We start from the raw sequence: 20,899 nt of genomic DNA, 5'->3' as shown, positions 1-20,899 counted from the left end.
ACAATGAGAACTCCTTAATCTCACCACACATGGACAGACTCAACCACAGTTTCAACTGGGAAACTCTGAGCATCCTAAACCAAGCCAAATCCAAAAACGCCAGAGAATTCCTGGAAGCCTGGCACTCAGACCAAGCAGCCATCAACAGACACATAGAGGTAAACAACATTTACATACCATTCAAAAGAGACAATAGAAAAGCCAAAAGACCAGTACACTCCCTTGCCAGCAATCAACACCCAGATATGCAAAAATCAACACTAGGATTAACACCAGATGAACCATCAAACAGCACAATACACCCTAATCAAGGAACTATTGACTCAGGCAATCAACCAAGCAGCAAACGGCCCAATCAAGGAACTCCCAAGGAGAGAACAACACCCCCACCAACACAAGCAGGGCAAGCCACGGTATATAAACTGAGAGCAAGGCCCACTCCCTCCTCACACTGAAGATATTGCCTAGTCTGGCAATGAAACGTCTGTAAGAAAACAACAAGGCTCAGAGAGCACCAAGGACTCCATGTGAAGGCAATGTTTGACTGACTGTTGCTGGGGGAGAGGACAGGCCTGCTGTAAACCAGGGGTGCTTCCAAGTTCAACTCAAGGTTGCACCCAAGATGTGTCTTGGTGATTGGGGAAGGAAAGTCCTGGGAATGGGTGCTGTGGGCTCCCAGGTTTTGTAAGGGGCTACCAATACCTTTCAGCGGCAGACACAAAAGAGAAAGAGAAAGCAGTGGATGTAAAATTATATAAGCAAATTTCACTTTGTTCTCTTGAATTTGTTTTGATGTATGGTTTTGAATGTATCCATGTTTTCTAGTTGAGTGCCACTTTTAACACGCACAGTGCTTGGTTATTCTCTCATTGTCAGTACAGGTAGCATTATAGCTTCATGTCAAACAGCTATTGTGCACAGTCAGAATGGGATAATCTTAGGTACACACATTGATGCTTACTCCCTGACTGAAACCAAGCCAAGGTCAACACAGGCTTCCTATTTGAGTTCTCATATCAATTAAGAACAGTTTCTTGTGACTAATTCAGAACTAGACTGGTTGGAATTGTGATGGAGCAGTTCATTCACAGGAAAGAGCTACTTATTGGAGTTTCTCTTTCAAAAATTGTGGGAAAAGCATTATTACACTCCTAAATTTTAAAGATGGTACAAACCAGGGATGTGGTGGCGCTGCAGGTTAAACTGCTGAGCTGCTGAGCTTGCTGATCGGAAGGTCGGCAGTTCGAATCCGCGTGATGGGATGAGCTCCCGTTGCTAGTCCCAGCTCCTGCCAGCCTAGCAGTTCGAAAACATGCAAATGTGAGTAGATTAATAGGTACCGCTTCGGCAGGCAGATAATGGCATTCCATTTAGTCATGCCGGCCACATGACCACGGAAGTGTCTATGGACAAACGCCGGCTCTTCGGCTTTGAAACGGAGATGAGCATCGCCCCCTAGAGTCGGACATGACTGGACTTCATGTCAAGGGAAACCTTTACCTTTACCTATACAATAAACCAGGCAACCACAAACGTATTTTCTGATGCTTCTAATTAGTAAAAAAAATTTCCCATGCTTGCTTCAATCTTCACAGAGTTTCAGTATTAACCTTATCAAAATACAAGCAGCCATTTCATTTAAACAATATTTGAGAAATTTCCTGACAAGTCCAAACCCATTAAGATGACTTTAAGAACAACCAAAGGCTTGGTGTCTTCCATTGCATCAAGCAATCTGCTTTTAAAATTGCTCTTTGTAAGGAAATGGGCGGTGACAAAATTTGAAATATCAATCAATCAGTCAGTCAGATAATTCTTACTTCCAAAATAGTTTTGCCATTTGGCACAGAGTTCTCTCTGGCACCTGGATGGTTTACAAAGTGCTTTGGATCCCGAGCTATATTTGTGATCAGACGCCAGTTTTCTTTCACATAATACCAGCTAGCCCTGTTTAAGGAACATCCAAGAGAGAGAATCAATTTTTTCAGGACTCCAGAAATCTGAGGCTCTGGATTTTCTGTGCCACTCATTTCAATGCCTGGAGTAATCTAGATGCCCAAGTGCCATTACAGTCATGTTGTTTCAGGTTGGGGTGATCTATTAATTATGCACGTAAGTTATCAACATTGTTATCCAGCATTTAAAACTGGAAGATCTGCCACTCAAATATGGACAGCTGTATTAGTGTTTTCATGTTGGAAACAGTTCCAGTGCCATGCTTTTTAAAGCTTGATTAACTACAACCGGGAAACAATCACTCGACAAATCTCCAGGGGAAGTCTGAGCTGATGGGTCGAAATCTGTGAGTTCACAGCAAGAAGAAATCCATCCTATTAATGGCTTGCTTAAATTTTGTTCCGCTGTACCTCAACTTACTTTTTACAATCTGATAAAACTTTAACAAGATTAAAATACATCCTGCATTGAGATTCCAACCGTATCAATTCAGTAAAGGAGATAGGAAAAAGGATTAAAGATGTAATTGAGACATGAAAATATATGTACTCAACAAGCTCTTTGAATTTCAGAGCTTCTAGAAATAAACCTCTCTCCAAATATTAATTTCAGCAAGATTCTTGTGGCCTAGTCAGCTATCTTTTAAACTGCATGGTGCCAAAGCACTAGCTCATCACGAAATCTGCACTTCAAGTTCATTAAAAAACGGATTTCCCCCTAGCAGATGAGGCGAGATCCTTTCTTAAATAAACTAGACTGCAGTGACCTTCAAAAACTATTAACGGCACTACAGACCACCAATAAATAAGATACAGCTTTCCATGGGTTATTAATTGCTGTTGTTAAAAATGAAGCAGAAATTTAGATCACATTTTGTGGTTATATGGCAAAAGGAAGCACCCTTAACAGGTGAAGCAGCCATGTCCTCCAGAAAGTTTTTGCCCAATTGCTAATGATGGCTTTGTCTTGCCCACATACGTGTGCCCAGGCAACACTTCCATAGGGTTGCTGATGAAAGATATTAATTGTCAGATACAAAAAATGGAATTATACTGCTCCATACTAGACAGAACATTCTTATATCCCTAACCAACACACAAGAATTCAGTCGTGTTAGAAAAACTCCCTGTCAAGATAAGGATACTTATCTTGTAAGGATACTTATAAAACTGATTAGAATACAATGTTCTAAGGGGGGTAGTACACTCCATGACAAAGAAAAATGCCACTCTAAATCCTTATAACAGATAAGAATTCTATTATTGCTACAAACGGTATTATGGGTATATAAATATCTGTATATTTATAGGTTCCCTGAGTAAATAATGAAGCTGCTGTAGATAAAATAGTCACATAGCAAGTATTTCGCATGGTGATATTCCTTCGCTTTTGTTTCATAGGATAATGTCTATAGGTTCACAGACATTACCCTGCAACATGGGGAATGCCAGTACAGGTAGTTCTTGTTTAGTGACTGCTTCATTTAGTGACCATTCACAGTTATGACAGTGATGAAAGAGTAACTTTGCCACCAATCCTCGCATTTATGACCTTCATAGGTCTGTAAAGCAAAGAAAAGCTGAAATCAGACTGTAAGCTCAGCTGAGGTTTTGCTTAATGACTGAGTTGTGGGTCCCAATTGTGGTTGCTAAATGAGGACAACCTGTATAGGAACACAATTAAGTCATCAAAAAACCTGAGTAGATCAGGTCTTCAGTAAAACAGGGAAGAAGAGCTCATAATATACTGTTATATTATGCTGAGGCTTTTTAAAATGGCTTGATTTATAGGAAGATATCTGAAAGAAATACAAAGATATTTTCCTATAAATCAAGTCATTTTTAAAAGCTTCATGCTGTGGTTGGGGCTGTTCTTCGGCCCTGCATCAGTTAGATATTTTTCTAGTTGAAAGGTCTTTTTTTTTCTGGGCCAGCCATTTTGAAGGTTAGATGTTAGCAAGCATCTCTGTGCCAACTTGAGCACTAATATCCAGAACCCTATTTGAACATGTCCTTGGCTTGGTGGTTGACTGAGATTAAATATGGAAGTGAAAATCCATGGAGTGAGATGGTCTTAGAAAACTCAATTTAGCTATGCAATAGGGTGGGACATAGAATCGTAGAATTGTAGGGATGGAAGGGACCTTTGAGGTCTTCTAGTCCAACCCCCTGCCCCAGCCCAAGGCAGGAGTCCTCATATGATCTCGGACAAAGGGTTGTCCAATATTTTCCTGAAAACCTCCAGCGATGGAGCACCCACAACCCTGGGAGCCAAGGTGTTCCAATGCTCAATAGTTCTCACTGTCAGGAAGTTCCTCCTTGTTTCCAGGTTGGAGCTCCCTCTGACGAGCTTCCACTCATTGTTTCTTGTCCTACCCTCAGATGCCATGGAGAATAAATCGATCCCCCTTCCCTGTGGCAGCCCTTCAAGCGTTGGAAGACTGCTATCATGTCTCCCCTCCATCTTCTCTAAACTAAACATAGTTCCTTTAGCCATTCTTCATAGGATTTAGCCTCCAGACTCCATTATCATCTTTGTTGCCCTTCTCTGCACGCTTTCCAGGGCCTCAGCATCTTTTTTGTGTTGTGGTGACCAGAACTGGACACAGGATTCCAAATATGGCCTCACCAGTGTGGTATAGAGAGGCCCTATTACTTCCCGTGATCTTGATACTATCCCTCTGTTGATGCAGCCCAGGACTGCGTGGGCTTTTTTGGCAGCTGCAGTACACGGCTGGCTCATTCCTAACATGCCAGACTGTTCAACAATACGCTTTTTTGGCAATCAATCATGGTCCATTGAAAGTATCTTCCACCAACATTACATTAAATTAAACATTACATTAAATCTCATCTTTTGAATTCTCACTCCAGCCCTCACCGCAGTGTAAATCTTATGCAACAGCAAAAATAACATTAATCAGTAAGGGATTACACAGCCATGTATGCAATTATATACTGTGTACGGTATATCTGTTTTCTATTCCTTTCCCCTTTTCCCTTTTGATTGTTTAGTTTCTTTCTGTTGCTTTTTACTTAACTAATAAAATAACAAAAAGTGTCACAATTAAAAACTAATGTATTTAAGTCTTTAGTTAAATTCAAAGCCCCAGAACAAGTACCTCCTGTTAGATTAATGTAATACAGTAATTTCTTTAGTTGTTGTTTTATGATAATAGGTTGAGATTCCGCCTTGTAACTTGTAGCTAAATGTAGCTAAATGCACCTTCATATCTATTGGTCACATCCAGATTATTTTGTTAATCAATTCTCTTAATACAAGACTGTTGATATGAGCATAAAAACAATCAAGGCTGATGTTCTCATTGATTCCTACACGTCTACCTGAACTTTCAGAAGTACTTGACACTGGCCAGGAGATGGCGCTCTTGTATATCTAATGACCAGCATTCAGCATTTGCCTGTCAGTGTTTCTCAATCTGGGCAGTTTAAGCTGTGTGGACTTCAACTCCCAGAATTCCCCAGCCAGCATTCTGGGATTTGAAGTCCATCCATCTTCAAGTTGCCAAGGTTGAGAAAAACTGATCTAGATACAGCTAGTCCTTGACTTACAATTATTCATTTAACAACGGTCCCAAATTGAGTCAGCCTTGGAGTGGGTGCTTTACGGCCTGTAAAGCACTTCTGAGCATCACAAAAGTTGCACCACCCCCGTGGTCACACGATCACATTTTGGGCACTTGGCAACCAGCTTGCATTTATAACCAGCTGCAGTGTTCCGTGGTCACGTGATTGCATTTTGCAACTTTATTTATTTATTTAGCACGTTTTTCCACCACCCATCTCAAACACAACTCTGGGAGGCTTATACTACATTAAAACAACAACGGTTCATATCAGTTAAAAACATTATAAAATATAAATATACAATATAATAAAACTCTAAAAATATATAAGTATTATAAAATATATAAGATAAAAAGCTAAAACCCAAGAAGGTAAGATGTTCAAATTCCCCAGGGCCGTATTATGGCGCCAGCCACCCCCACTATAAAATATCCCCTCTTCCGCCCCAAGTGAGGTGGCCCAGCCACGTCTTAAGCCCCTTCCGGAAGGCCATTTAATTTTTGCCATTTTCCAGCAAAAACTGCCCATTGGGGAAGCTGGATTCACTTAACAACCTGTGATTCACTTAACAACCACCATAAAAATGGTTGTAAAATCAGGTCCGGTCCCATGGTGACTCAGCTTATGACAGCAATGACTTACAGTGGAAATTCCAGTCCCAGTTGTGGTTGTAAGTTGAGGACTACCTGTAGTTTAATAAGAAGCACACAATTGCTTGTTGGGACCAGTCCAAGTAGTTGTGATTGTTGTTGTTGTTTATTCGTTTAGTCGCTTCCGACTCTTCGTGACTTCATGGACCAGCCCACGCCAGAGCTTCCTGTCGGTCGTCAACACCCCCAGCTCCCCGGGGGATGAGTCCATCACCTCTAGAATATCATCCATCCATCTTGCCCTCTTCCTTTTGCCTTCCACTCTCCCTACCATCAGCATCTTCTCCAGGGTATCCTGTCTTCTCATTATGTGGCCAAAGTATTTCAGTTTTGCCTTTAATATCATTCCCTCAAGTGAGCAGTCTGGCTTTATTTCTGGAGTATGGACTGGTTTGATCTTCTGGCAGTCCAAGGCACTCTCAGAATTTTCCTCCAACACCACAGTTCCAAAGCATCGATCTTCCTTCTCTCAGCCTTCCTTATGGTCCAGCTCTCGCAGCCATATGTTACTATGGGGAACACCATTGCTTTAACTATGCGGACCTTTGTTGTCAGTGTGATGTCTCTGCTCTTAACTATTTTATCGAGATTTGTCATTGCTCTTCTCCCAAGGATTAAGCGTCTTCTGATTTCCTGACTGCAGTCAGCATCTGCAGTAATCTTCACACCCAGAAATACAAAGTCTTTCACTGCTTCTACATTTTCTCCCTCTATTTGCCAGTTATCAATCAAGCTGGTTGCCATAATCTTGGTTTTTTTGAGGTTGAGCTGCAAGCCAGCTTTTGCACTTTCTTCTTTCACCTTCATCATAAGGCTCCTCAGTTCCTCTTCGCTTTCAGCCATCAAAGTGGTATCATCTGCATATCTGAGATTGTTAATGTTTCTTCCAGAGATTTTAACTCCAGCCTTGGATTCCTCAAGCCCAGCACGTCGCATGATGTGTTCTGCGTACAAGTTGAATAGGTAGGGTGAGAGTATACAGCCCTGCCGTACTCCTTTCCCAATCTTAAACCAGTCCGTTGTTCCGTGGTCTGTTCTTACTGTTGCTACTTGGTTGTTATACAGATTCTTCAGGAGGCATACAAGATGACTTGGTATCCCCATACCACTAAGAACTTGCCACAATTTGTTATGGTCCACACAGTCAAAGGCTTTAGAATAGTCAATAAAACAGAAATAGATGTTTTTCTGAAACTCCCTGGCTTTTTCCATTATCCATCGGATATTGGCAATTTGGTCCCTAGTTCCTCTGCCTTTTCTAAACCCAGCTTGTACATCTGGCAATTCTCGCTCCATGAATTGCTGAAGTCTACCTTGCAGGATCTTGAGCATTACCTTACTGGCATGTGAAATGAGTGCCACTGTTCGATAGTTTGAACATTCTTTAGTGTTTCCCTTTTTTGGTATGGGGATATAAGTTGATTTTTTCCAATCTGATGGCCATTCTTGTGTTTTCCAAATGTGCTGGCATATAGCATGCATTACCTTGACAGCATCATCTTGCAAGATTTTGAACAGTTCAGCTGGGATGCTGTCATCTCCTACCGCCTTATCATTATCAATGCTTCTTAAGGCCCATTCAACCTCACTCTTCAGGTTGTCTGGCTCTAGCTCACTGACCACACCGTCAAAGCTATCCCCGATATTGTTATCCCTCCTATACAGGTCTTCTGTATATTCTTGCCACCTTTTCTTGATCTCTTCTTCTTCTGTTAGGTCCTTGCCATCTTTGTTTTTGATCATACCCATTTTGGCCTGGAATTTACCTCTGATGTTTCTAATTTTCTGGAAGAGGTCTCTTGTCCTTCCTATTCTATTGTTTTCTTCCACTTCCGCACATTGCTTGTTTAAAAATAATTCCTTATCTCTTCTGGCTAACCTCTGGAATTTTGCATTTAATTGGGCATATCTCCCCCTATCACTGTTGCCTTTTGCTTTCCTTCTTTCTTGGGCTACTTCTAGCGTCTCAGCAGACAGCCATTTTGCCTTCTTGGTTTTCTCTTTCTTTGGGATGTATTTTGTTACTGCCTCTTGGACAATGTTGCGAACTTCTGTCCAGAGTTCTTCCGGGACCCTATCTACTAAGTCCAGTCCCTTAAATCTATTCTTCACCTCCACTGCATATTCCTTAGGAATATTAGTGAGCTCATATCTAGCTGATCTGTGGGTCTTCCCTAATCTCTTTAGTCTGATCCTAAATTGTGCAAGAAGAAGTTCGTGATCAGAACTGCAGTCAGCTCCAGGTCTTGTTTTTACCGACTGTATAGATGTCCGCCACCTTTGGCTGCAAAGGATGTAGTCAATCTGGTTTCGGTGTTGTCCATCTGGGGAAGTCCATGTATAAAGCCATCTCTTAGGTTGCTGGAAGAGAGTGTTTGTTATGCACATTGAGTTGTCTTGGCAAAATTCTATCAGCCTGTGTCCTGCTTCGTTTTGTTCTCCCAGGCCATGCTTACCTGTAATTCCAGGTGTCATTTGACTGCCCACCTTAGCATTCCAGTCTCCTGTGATGAAAATAACATCTCTTTTAGGCGTGTTGTCCAGTAGGTGCTGCAGATCCTCATAGAACTGCTCTACTTCAGCTTCTTCAGCATCTGTGGTTGGGGCGTATATTTGGATCACTGTGATGTTAGATGGCTTGCCCTGAATTCGAACTGAGATCATTCTATTGTTTTTTGGATTGTACACAAGCACTGCTTTAGCCACTTTACTATTAATTATGAAGGCTACTCCATTTCTTCTGTGGTCCTCTTGTCCACAGTAGTAGATCTGGTGGTCATTTGATGTGAAGTGGCCCATTCCAGTCCATTTCAGTTCACTGACGCCCAGAATGTCTATCTTTAATCTTGACATCTCACCAATAACCACATCCAATTTGCCCTGGCTCATAGATCTTACATTCCAGGTTCCAATGATGTGTTGATCCTTAGAACATCGGATTCGCCGTTCACCACCAGCACCGTCGGCCGCTAGCTGTCCTTTCGGCTTTGAGCTAGCTGCGTCATCACGTCTGGGGCTAGTTGAGCTCATCCTCTGTTCCTCCCCAGTAGCATTTTGACCATCTTCCGACCTGGGGGTCTCATCTTCCGATGGTATACCGACATATCTCTGGTTGTACTGATCCATTTAGTTTTCACGGCAAGAATACTGAGGTGGGTTGCCATTACCTTCCCCAGGGATCGCATTTAGTCTGACCTCTCTGTCATGACCTTCCCGTCTTGGGTGGCCCTTCACGGTTTAGCTCATGGCGTCATTGAGGTGCCGAAGCTCCAGCACCACGACAAGGTAACGATCCTTTGCTGAAGCCACCCAAGTTGTGATTAGAGGAGACTAACTCCAAATCTGGAAGGTGCAGCTGTCTCAGTGTCAGTGTTTGTACATGAGCGCTCTGGATAAGGGGGATTGTCGCACTCCCAATCAATTCAGTGCCACCAAGGGCAGAGCATCCACCTGGGCCAGTGTGAATCCCTTCCTGCATGAGGGTGCAGGTAACATTGCCTGCAGAGATTAAACCGCACAGAGATGACCAGTCTGGCCTTTCCTTGTTCAAACCTTGCCGGCCTTTGCATCCTAGAGTACTGCTACGTTCTCCAGATCATAATCCCTCTGGATAATTCACCAGAGGGTGCTGGTGAATTCCCTCCTGGCTTGCAGTAAAGGTGGCATTACCTGGAAAGAAGAATTTCAATGTACGGTCCACCTGGATGATGAGAAATTGATTGCCAGATGGGCTGGTTTTGCACTTCAATTAAAACGTGACAGGGGATCATGAACGGTGGATATCGGAGCGCATTGTAGCTGAGATATCAGTGGTTAAATTAGGATGACCAGACGTCCAGCAAAAGGAGAACACAACCTCTTTGTCCTCACCTTCTCCGTCTGGCAGGCATAGCCTTAAAATCAAATATTGTCCAACGTTTTTTAGTGTCTTTTTAAATTTTTAAAAAACTTTTGGGCCATTTTCACAATATTTCGCGTATTGGGACCTAGTAAATTGTCTGTTTTTTCTTTCTCTCATTCGTCGATAGACTATCCAAACTAGATTTATGCGTTTTAATTGATGTCCTGGTTCCAGCCATCAGCTTCAATCCAGCCCCTTCAAATCGATGATTGCTGTAGTTTGTAGATCGCATGACTTACCCTATGTTTCTACGTAAAATTTGGAAAGCGCATCATTGTGAATTCTATATTATTGCTAGCATATGGTCTTGAAAATAAAGGTTTGTTTTGCAAAATATTGCAATGGAAAAACCAGTCTTTCTGGTGCTGGAAAAAGTAATTTCATATACATGTAGGCTAAGGACATTTTTTTTGCAGTTTTTTGCTATAATCTTTGTTGAAGATGCCAAGAAAGTTAAGCAGTTAGTGTGTCCTTCTTTTCCTCTTTTCCAATTGCCTATGCCCTCCTTTGCCTGTTCAGATATCTGGTAACTTGAGCTGAACTGACTTCCAGAGTTTTTGCTTTTGGTTCCCCTTTTTGTTTGTAGCCAGATCAGGGTGGCTTCCAGACTTGCAAGATTGATGTTAGCCCTTGCGAGGTGGCCCAGACAAGAAGCACAGCCAGAAATAGCTCTGTCTTTATTGTAAGGTTACATTAACATAGGCTGACCATATTTCCTTGAGCCAAAAATGGGACATTGGGATGGCAAAACAGGACAGAGCTGGGTGACGGGCTGGATCGGCAGGCAGGAACTTGTCCGGTTTTCTCGGGCTGGGAATCTTCGGATTCCTTCGTTTGCGAGAGGCAAGGCTGGGCTGGAGAGCCTAGTGAACAGTTGTCCCCGACAAGCCATTCCTCCTCTGGCCGTGCTTTTACATTCTTTTCTTCCCTGCCTTTCAAGGCAGGAGCCAATCGGCTCGCCCTTTTATCACCGCCTATCAGCCAATCCTGTTTTTTTCTTTTCAGGTTTCCCGCCGGGTTGAGCTCTGCAGCTTTTTTCCCGCCATTTCTGCTGAGCTCCCCCTCCTTCCACTCAAAGTCAGACTGCATTCTGACAGGTTCGCGGGAACTTTCAAATTTTTAAGTAAGGTTTTTAAGAAAACGGGACAAAATGGACATTTATATTAAAACAACAGGACGGTCTGGAAATGTTAAAGAAACAGGACTGTCTCATTCAAAATGGGATGTATGGTCAGCCTACATTAATAGAATCTTGCAAGTCTGAAAGTAACCCTCCCACCTCTCATATTTACTCTCCCCAAAGCTAGAAAGTCCTTTCTGAGATGCTATCACCACCCCTCCTCCTATGGACTCAAATTTCATTTATGAGACTGTTGTCCAGGCTGTGGCTCTTCCTCTTGTCTCCCAAGGTCATTCCCACATACCATTATAGTCCCTAACCTGGTCCTTCAGGTCTTCCAATGGTGTCCCCATCACCACTGTGACTGAGGCCCTCCACCTGGCTGCTGGTCGTCCTCTTCTTTTCTTTCCTTCCACCTTTCCCAGCATCAGAGCCTTCTCCAGAGAGCTGCTAGGTATTTGCATGATGTGTCTGAAGTAGGATAATTTGAGCCTGGGCATTTGTGCCTCAAGTGAGAACTCTGGGTTGATTTGTTCATTGATCCATCGGTTTGTTTTCTTAGCTGTCCACGGTTTTCTCAGGAGTCTTCTCCAACACTGAAGTTCAAAGGCATCAATACTCTTCCTATTCTGCTTCTTCAATTAACACATAGCAAATGTGGGTCTGATAATATTTCCAAGGGAAATATGCTGGGTGTCTCTGTGGTTTATCAACTACTATATATGCCATAGTCGATACTTTTCTCAGGTTATGTACCTGGACTTCCCATAAATACTTTGTTCCCACAATTCTCATGTTCTAAGAAAGTACAGTTTAAAGCTTACTCATATGATTTAGTTATTATTTTACTGATTATTTACTACTTTCAGTCTATGTAAGAATAAAATGTTCCACTTTAAACAGTCTATGAAACCACCCAGAGTCCCTCTTCTCAGGGAAGATGGGCGGTGGCAAAATTTGAAAAACAAACAAACAAACAAATGATTGTCTCATGTTATAACAAACCACAATTTAGCTGATTTGCACAACATCCTAAAGAACACCAACTGTTATCTGCAAACTACACTAGTGAGATTCACAGAACATATTAAGCCATGAACAAGCAATCAATCTTTTCTCTTTCCTCATCCTCTTAGCAAAATGTATGAATCCAGCCAGTGGAACTTACTTACTAAATAAGTTTGCCTTAGAAATGTATCGCAGGGGTCCTCCAGTAACTCCCAACTAACTTGTTGGTTGCCGAATGAAAATAATTCAAGCTTTGTGAACTTGAAAAGACAGTTACCATCAGTTTAATACTAACATTTCACCCTAGCACAGAGGAAGCATGCAAGACATTTTGGTTTTGTTTACAGATTGTACATAAATTACATTCAGTCAGAATGTCTTTGAACAGCAGCATTTACTTCAGTATAAACCTTTAAAGGCCAACATGTAAAATGGGTTGGAAATTGGCAGCCTTGTTAGGAGTTGTTTTACTCTCTGCAGTCCACTGCTATGCCTTTTCATGGTTGACTGCTATTAAAATATTTGAATACAAACTCCACAGTAGATACTGGAAGGATCTTTATTTAACAACCCTTTCCTACCACATTTAGCAGCAGAAATAATGGAGTGGACAATAAAGTGCTCTTCAAAGGATTCCTTCTAAATGTCCTGCTGAACCTACAGTTATTTTCTAGGACTCATTTTGCTACAGCAAAAGAGGAGTCCTCAATTGGTTCAGATGTAAAACCAATTTCCAGCCAAATTTATACTGTAAAATCCAGATTAAAGGATTTTCTGCTCGCTTCTTTTCCCTCAAGGTTCCAATGCAAAAGAGCACCACAGAATTCCTTATTGTTGGCAACTGTGTACTAGAAGTAAATTTTATTTGTACAGTGTTATACCAATCAAGTTACAAAAATAAAATAAGCACAAGTGTATGCTTAGTTGAGATCATATTTGCAGGCGCCAGCATGAACAAATTTCTCCCAAGAAACAGATGCAAACCAGGCATTTCTGGTGATGGCCCCAAGAACGTCATCTTTAGCAGAAGACGTAAAGAATATTTTATAATGATCTGACCAATTAATTTTGTTCTGCAGGATGAGTGACATATATTTTTCCCAGGTCCTTGCAGAAATAACACAGTGAAGCAAACAGCACAGTTGTGTAGAAGAGGTCAGCTTGTGATGCAGCATAAAGTTTGCAACATAGAAGTTTATACTAGCTCCCAAATATAATATGGGGCTCAAATGCTAGGGCCGGTTCTTTGATCTACAGAGATACCATATGTAAAATTTGACCTTGCTGATATAGCAGCCCCATTACAGTCCTATTTTGGGGGTAGCATTAGCAATTTCTTATTAAATGGGATACTCTGTATGTATTTTGTGAAATATGCCAATTGTCCTTGCTTGGATCTTTCAGTTACTAAATTAACCCATGACCTTTAGTGAAAGTATGGAGCAACAGATGGACGCTCTTAAATGAAACCGTCCTGAGGACCAGGATCCAACATAGTTTCTTTCATGCTGATTTACAAGCTAAAGATGACAGCTAAGTTGTGCTTTGCACAAAGAAAGAAAAACCTGAAGCTATAATTTTATTTCACCACATCTACTATAATAATCAAATACCCAAAGCCAAGATAATGCGACCCAGTCTTCCCTAACTACCTCTAGAATGCATTTATTTGTTTGTTTGTTTTTTGTTAGTTTGTTTGTGTGTTTATTTTAAGATTTATAAGGCCGCCCAACTCAGACAGTGTGACTCTGGTTGGCATGCAACATAAACACAATAAATCAAAAAGGAGAAAAAAAGAAATATCTAACAACAAACAAACCATAGATAAATACAAAATGTAAAATTGGCAGCACAACTGCCTGGATTTCCAAATTAGCCTATTTGCAAAGTGGGATTCTGGGAATTGAAGTCTCAAGAAAGGCTGGGGAAGACTGAAGTAGTAACAAAGATTACTGAGGGTCCTTGTTACTTTCTCTAAACATTTTACCTGATGATAAAGCAGGGGAAAGGGGCAGATCATTTACTCCACCCTGAGAAAATCATCTTTCTTTCTCTTGAGAAAATGGATTATAAGCCATCATATCACAATGCTGACTGAGTTATAAACCAGGATCTGAGCTCATTTCGGGATGAATACTACCTGTGTCCCAAGGAGGAATCCCTTTCAGTCGGCTGGTAAAAAACAAGCTGAGAATTTTGTAAATGTCTTAAACAACTGGCAGTTTTCAGCTCCTGTTTCTAACTTCTCAAGATTTGTTTTCTTTACAGAGAATTGCACCTACATTAAATGTCATGGGCTACAAAAGGTTCTTCCTTTTACAGGCAGATCTCACTTAATGATTTCCACTTTGCAGTGCAGAGGCTTATTGGCTCCACAAAGGGGGAGGAATTGCTGGCAGAGAGGCATATGTTTAGCACGCAAGATATTTAAGAAGTTAAAACACCTCCTACGCTGGGCAGAACAGGGTGACATTCATCTTAACGCAGGTAAATTACATTCTGAGGGAGTTGCTTGGTGAGCTGAAAGTCTCCTGTAAAATGATGTAAGTTGTGGAATGCCCCTGAATTCCCAGGAGTGATGTGAATAAAAACATTTAATAGATGCTTTGCCCTAAAATTCCTCTTCCCAGTCTTAAAAGGGGTTATCACTTAGCATTTAGTGCCTCGGCTGTTCTCAAATTGTCCAAGACCAAATTAAATCCCTTAGTAGCCATTTAGTCCCATGAGAAATTTAGCAATTTTTTTAAAAAAAAGCAGTTATATGTCTGCCTGCTCAAAAAGAAGATCCAGCAAATTCAATACAACTTACTTCCAAACTACTCCTAAAGAGAACAGTTAACTATCAAGTAGTACATCCCTTACTTTTACCTGCAGATCTGCAAGAAGAATGATGCCAAGGTACCTTTTGTTTTCTTTTGAATGTTGTTAATGGTTTCTGATGTGTGTTCAGCTTCTCTGATAATTGATGGAACTCTGTGAGGTTTCCTTTTGCAGGTAGTCCTCACTTAATGGCCATTTGTTTAGTGACAGTTCAGACTTATGACAGTGCTGAAAAATCCTACTTACAACCAGTGCTCATACTTAAGACCATTGAAGTGTTCCCACAGTCGCGTGATCATGATTTGGGTGCTTGGCAACCGGTTCACATTTATGACTGTTGCAGCATCCTGTGGTCACATGATCGCCATTTTCAACCTTCCTGGCCGGTTTCTGGCAAGCAAAATCAATGGGGAACCATGTGATTCACTTAACGACCATGTGGCTTGCCTAATGACCATGGTGATTTGCTTAATGACCACAAAAAAGTCATAAGATTGGGTCAGATTTGCTTAATGACCATTTTGCTTAGCAACCAAAATTCCATTCTCAATTGTGGTTGTTAAGTGAGGCCTACCTGTATTCATTTGGTGCACCCACAGTTTAGAAAGGTATAGACACAGTTGTTCAGAATTTCCACATGTGCTTATTTAGAACAGATGTTGGGAGAAGAAAATGCATTGCAGCACAAAACACACCACATTGGCATGACTGCTATCTTTATTTTGTTGTAAGTTAGCTCATAAGGTTATCAAAACCCAAAAGCAAGTACTTGGAAATTACATAGGGCTACCATGTTTTGACTTTTGAAAAAGAGGACACTCTGGAGGGCGGCTGGTTTGTGTACTGCCATGCACAAAATATATTCACTGATATTTGTTCCTCTACTATAGTGAAACTGCAAATGGCTCATTGAAGCAGTTATGGTTCCTTTGGCACTCCTATTAGATATAACTGGACCTGCAGCAAAGTTTCAAAATAAAAGTCCCTAAACCAACATTTATGATATGAATCACAAGTCCTTATGCGTTAAACTTAAGCGTGTCCACACAGTATAGTAAAAAAAAAGTTAAGACGATGACCATGATGGTGCGATCGCCATCATGGCAACGTAAAATTCAGGCAGAGCTTTGATCACATCATCATGGTCATCATCTTGACTTTGTTGATCCTACCCCATGGATATCCCTGGTTAAACCAGCAGTCTCTGTGACTGATGCCTTTGTCATTTAAATCCATATTTCTATATGAAAACACCAACCTTTGTGAGCTAAACTAGTGTTTGTGATATGCAGTCAAACAATGCAATTTAAACCAGTGTTAGTGGTATGAAATCACAAGTCTTTGCAGTTTAAACCCTTGTTTGTGGTATGAAACCAGTAGTATGTTTGTAGTATGAAATAAGCATAACCTAGATGGTTGCTGGTCTTGTTGGCTCAATAGCATATCGTTTACTATGGCTCATACAAAATGTGACTGAGAATATTGTGTATCAAGGGTCAAATGAGAATAAATCTCATGTTTAAAATAGCTTTCCCCAACCTGGTCTGTAACGATTATGACTTAGAACTGCACGGCCTGAAGGCTTGTGGTATAACTGAGTTGTTGAAGATGAGCTTATGTGAATCAATCTTGGTATTCTGTATTTAGCTTCTTAGGAGAAAGGTACGTTTTGTATTAGATCGAGTAACTATTGATAGATGTGTTCACAATTAAATAAACACTGCTACTCACCGCCAAATATGGTCGCACCCAGCCAGCCTTGACTGATCTAAGAAAAAGCTAAGAAGCATGGACTGATGGGCATCTCTTGGTACCCATCAGGATGCCAAAATGATGAAATGAGGGTTTTGCTACATTGCTTCAAGAACGTGACAGAAGATGCTTCCTAAAGAATGGAACTAAACTTCCACCCATGTAATCCTTGCTTATTTTTTTTGTATTTCTTCATATGTTTGATTGATTGATTGTCTCTTTTGCTGACTTCTTGGCAAGGAGAAGAAGAGTCTTGACATCCTAACACAAGCTCTACCTTCTGGACTTGCACTGCAGAATTGTATGCAGGTACGTAAGGAGCAGACTTTGCATCACAACATTGTGATGTACGTTTTGCCACTTTGCCCCCCACCTCATCCTCCTCTTGCAGATGCCAGTGGTTGGTCCAATTAATGCTTGGAGGGGAGACTACCAGGAAATCCAAGTTCAATAAGCCAAGTTGAAGAAGTTGAACAAAAACATACTGAAAGAAGGCAATAGTTACTGTTTCTGTATTCTGCCAAAAGAACCATATGGATAGGCCCATTTAGACCCTGGGGAATGAGCTTGACAAAGAGAATTCATAATGTTTAGAATCTCCATTAACCTTAAAAATTAAAGGGTCCTCGGCTCATGTTTATTATTTACCCATCCATCAAAACGTGTCCTTTTTCCTCAGACGGAAAAGATGGGTTTTTAAAAAATCGACAGATACCCGGGAGTCAGCCATAAGCTAAATCTGTGCAAGACCGGTATCGTTCCAGTGGTATTTCTGAAGCCTTTTCCAGTAGTTCAGAAAGGATACATTGCATGGCTTCTCGTAAGAAAAAAAGAGGGTGGAATTCACAGGGCAATTTGCCTAAAGCGGAGTAAACTCTCTTGCTTGTGAAGCCTTTTAAAGTATTACAGCTGTCTCTGTAGCTCCCCTGTCAGAGTCTGCTGTTCTTCAGCAAGCGTGCCTATTTTTATATTCTCTTCCTGGGTTCCTGTCCTAAAAACTTTGCTAAATACGCTATGTCTATTTCTGCATTTTAAGGGTAAACATTTTGGGTGGAACAAAAGGGTAGATCAATAGGTAAAGAAATATTACACTTTCTTAAATGTATTGCATATTAAAATGGTCCTTCTTGAATTTTTTTTTAGTGTATCTTTTTTTAAGCAGTCTGAAGATGAAGACAAAGGGTGCTTTATCTGCATTTTGATTTTGCTGGCTACTCTTGCACAACAAAATTAGCCAGCTTCAGTTTCTCTTAGCGTGTTTTTGCAAAGCTGACCTGTGGGTCTTGCAAACCTAGTTCATTGGATTGAGTGAACTATGGTTAAGCAAACTCTTGACTAGCATGTTATACAAGCAGAACCACATTCAAGAGGTTCCCCCTTTACACGTGTTATGAGATGGTTTGTGACCATCGTTTATTGTCTAAAGCACTGCTGGGAGGATTCATATAGCCTGCTCCCAGAATAATTCTTGCAGTTCAAAGTTTACAGTAGAATTTGTGATTGTGGACAGCAAAGTAAGCTATACGTGACTACAGGCCTTTTTATCATGTACAGTATGTCACATTGTACCTTGAATTACATATTGGCTTTTTTAACAAAACTATTGAGGTAATAGCTTTTTAAAATATATATTTATTTGAGCGTTTACTTATTTGATTTATTTATCCATACTTACCTGGCAGGGAACATACCATGATCATGAGGGTGGTTTTCCCAGGGTGAGGCTCATCCATTGCACTCCAAGTGTGCTGTGATTTCCCCAAATGAGATAATATCAGACTTGCTCTCAATGGCAAGTTCCTGGTTATAATTTCATTTAATTATAGGTCTCAATTCACCCCCAAAGCAGGACGGCACCTTCATCAAGTAAGCCTCTTTCTATGGAGCAGGCTTTAGCACCAAAAAAATGAATCCTTTCTGATAGGGTCCACTTCAGACATTAGAACACTTCCCAACATATTGGTCATATTGATCATAGGTAGTTATTCAAATCCACAGAAGAAATTCCTTTCTTCTTTGCATAGAAAGTAATTGGAAGCATAAAGGAGACGAGATCACCAATGTCTTCATGACAACCTTGCTATACAGTTGTCCTTGTCAATTTAAGATGCACATTCCCAAGCAAGAGTGACAGGCAGCTTATGTCACAAAAACACCGTTTGAAATACAAACGTGTCACGATACCAAAATCATTCCAAGGCTACCACTTTGTACAGTAATAGCTGATTTTGGAATCTTGTCTTTCTCCAACAGTGGCATCGCTGATCTAATTCTGGCATGATGACATTTGAAGAGTCACTCTGCAGTTTTTCATTTGATAGTATATTACTGTTACCAAAATTGTGATTCACAGTCCTGGATTGATTTTTTTTTCCCCATTCCTATCACAAAGACAATGGTGGCCCCAGTAAAACAGGAGAGTTTGCTTCATTAACCCATTCAGAGACAAGCCACCGGCTTTGTCAGCCAAACTTGTTTTGAAATGTATATATGTCACGAGCACTGGTGGTGAGCAGGAGGGGGCCCCTATCCAGGGGGGAAAACGCATGCGTAGTGGCGAGGAATTGAGCAGTCATTCAAAGAGACACAGAACAGACCCGCCTTGACTTTTGGGGCTGATCTGTCTGGGTTTTTTCCCACGCTTCTTCAGTTTGTTAGGATTTTCTGTCTAACGTAGCAGTAATAAAACACTTGAGACCTATTCCTCATCTCAGCGTGGTTCCTGACTGTTAGGACAATATACATTTTAAACTGTCTATACATTTTTTAAAATTGTAACAGGGATGCCAACCCCATCAGCATGTTGTTTCATAGCTTAGACTTTGATGCAGAATAAACAGAATTAGCTGTTGATCTTAAATGTATTTGATGGACCAATAAAAGGTTCCTTGGGGATTACATCAGAGTGCGCACACACTCTAATATACTTACATTTATTGTAGGAAGTGCTCCTACGATAAATGTAAGACAAAGCTTATGTGCCTTTATACACCATAGTAAGCCTATGGAAGTGGGTGTAGAAAGCGGTTGGTGACCCATACAACTGCACCTCCTGGAATCACAATTACCCAATGATGCCACATTCTAGGCCAGCTGCAATGTCCAGAGTACATTCAAAGGCTACCCCATTGCAATATTGCAACTTTGGGTTAGTAGATCGAATCTGAAAGGATCTCCCAAACAATTCTCAAAGGGTTGAGCAGACATCTCCCCATGACAGCAACTAGAGAAGTAGGAATGAATCCACTGCATAACAGAATGTTCAACCCCAAATTTCTCCTGAAGCTTCCAAAGAATAAACATTTAATGTTTGAAAAAACATGTAAAATCCAGGAATAGCAACAGGGTTGTACTTCCCCATCTCTCTCCCAGGACAGGACAGGTGCTCCATCAGGTTGGCCAAGATGTCCCTGGACCAAAACTGGATTTCAACCTAGACAGAAAAGGGTTTAGATGACCTGTTTCCACTAAGAGTTATCCAAGCTGCAGGGCCAGCTTGCCCAGCTACTGTGCTAAAAACAGATTACTGAACTTTAGGCAATGGTTGTTCAAGATGGGCTCTTAAGAACAATCTCACCACCTCCTTTATGATTTGTTAAAAGGAAGGCAAGAAGTCTATACCGTAGATTGTCCTGGCAATTTTAAGCCACAATTAAATTCAAAATCTGAACTGCAGCAATTGCAATGTGGTAGAACGTGTGCTTTTTAATTGTTAAGGCTCAGATCCAGTTCTCAATAATCGCAGTTATAGGACTGATGGGAGTCAGGCTGGGAGACCCCCCCCCATTTTAACAAATAAATAAATAAATTGAAACCTATTGTTAACCAATGTAGATTCAGAGGATCATACTTCCTATTTTTGCGATTCCACATCCAATATGGGAAGGCTGAAAACCAGTGTGCAGCAGTGACCAGGGTAGTAAGGCTAGAATAAACGTAATCTAAATTCTGTAATTAGGAAGCTTAATGGTGACCACTTGTAAACCTCATAACAGCTGGTCTTATGCAGCATGCTAATCCAAAATAAAATATGCTGCTTTGTAGCTTAATGTGATGTATAAATCCAATCATAATCCACTATAGATGCGCTGAAGCCCACTTGATT

This window comes from Candoia aspera, chromosome 13, assembly GCF_035149785.1.
Source record: "Candoia aspera isolate rCanAsp1 chromosome 13, rCanAsp1.hap2, whole genome shotgun sequence".
In the NCBI taxonomy this organism is placed as follows: Eukaryota; Metazoa; Chordata; class Lepidosauria; order Squamata; family Boidae; genus Candoia; species Candoia aspera.
This window is presented reverse-complemented; position numbering follows the sequence as displayed.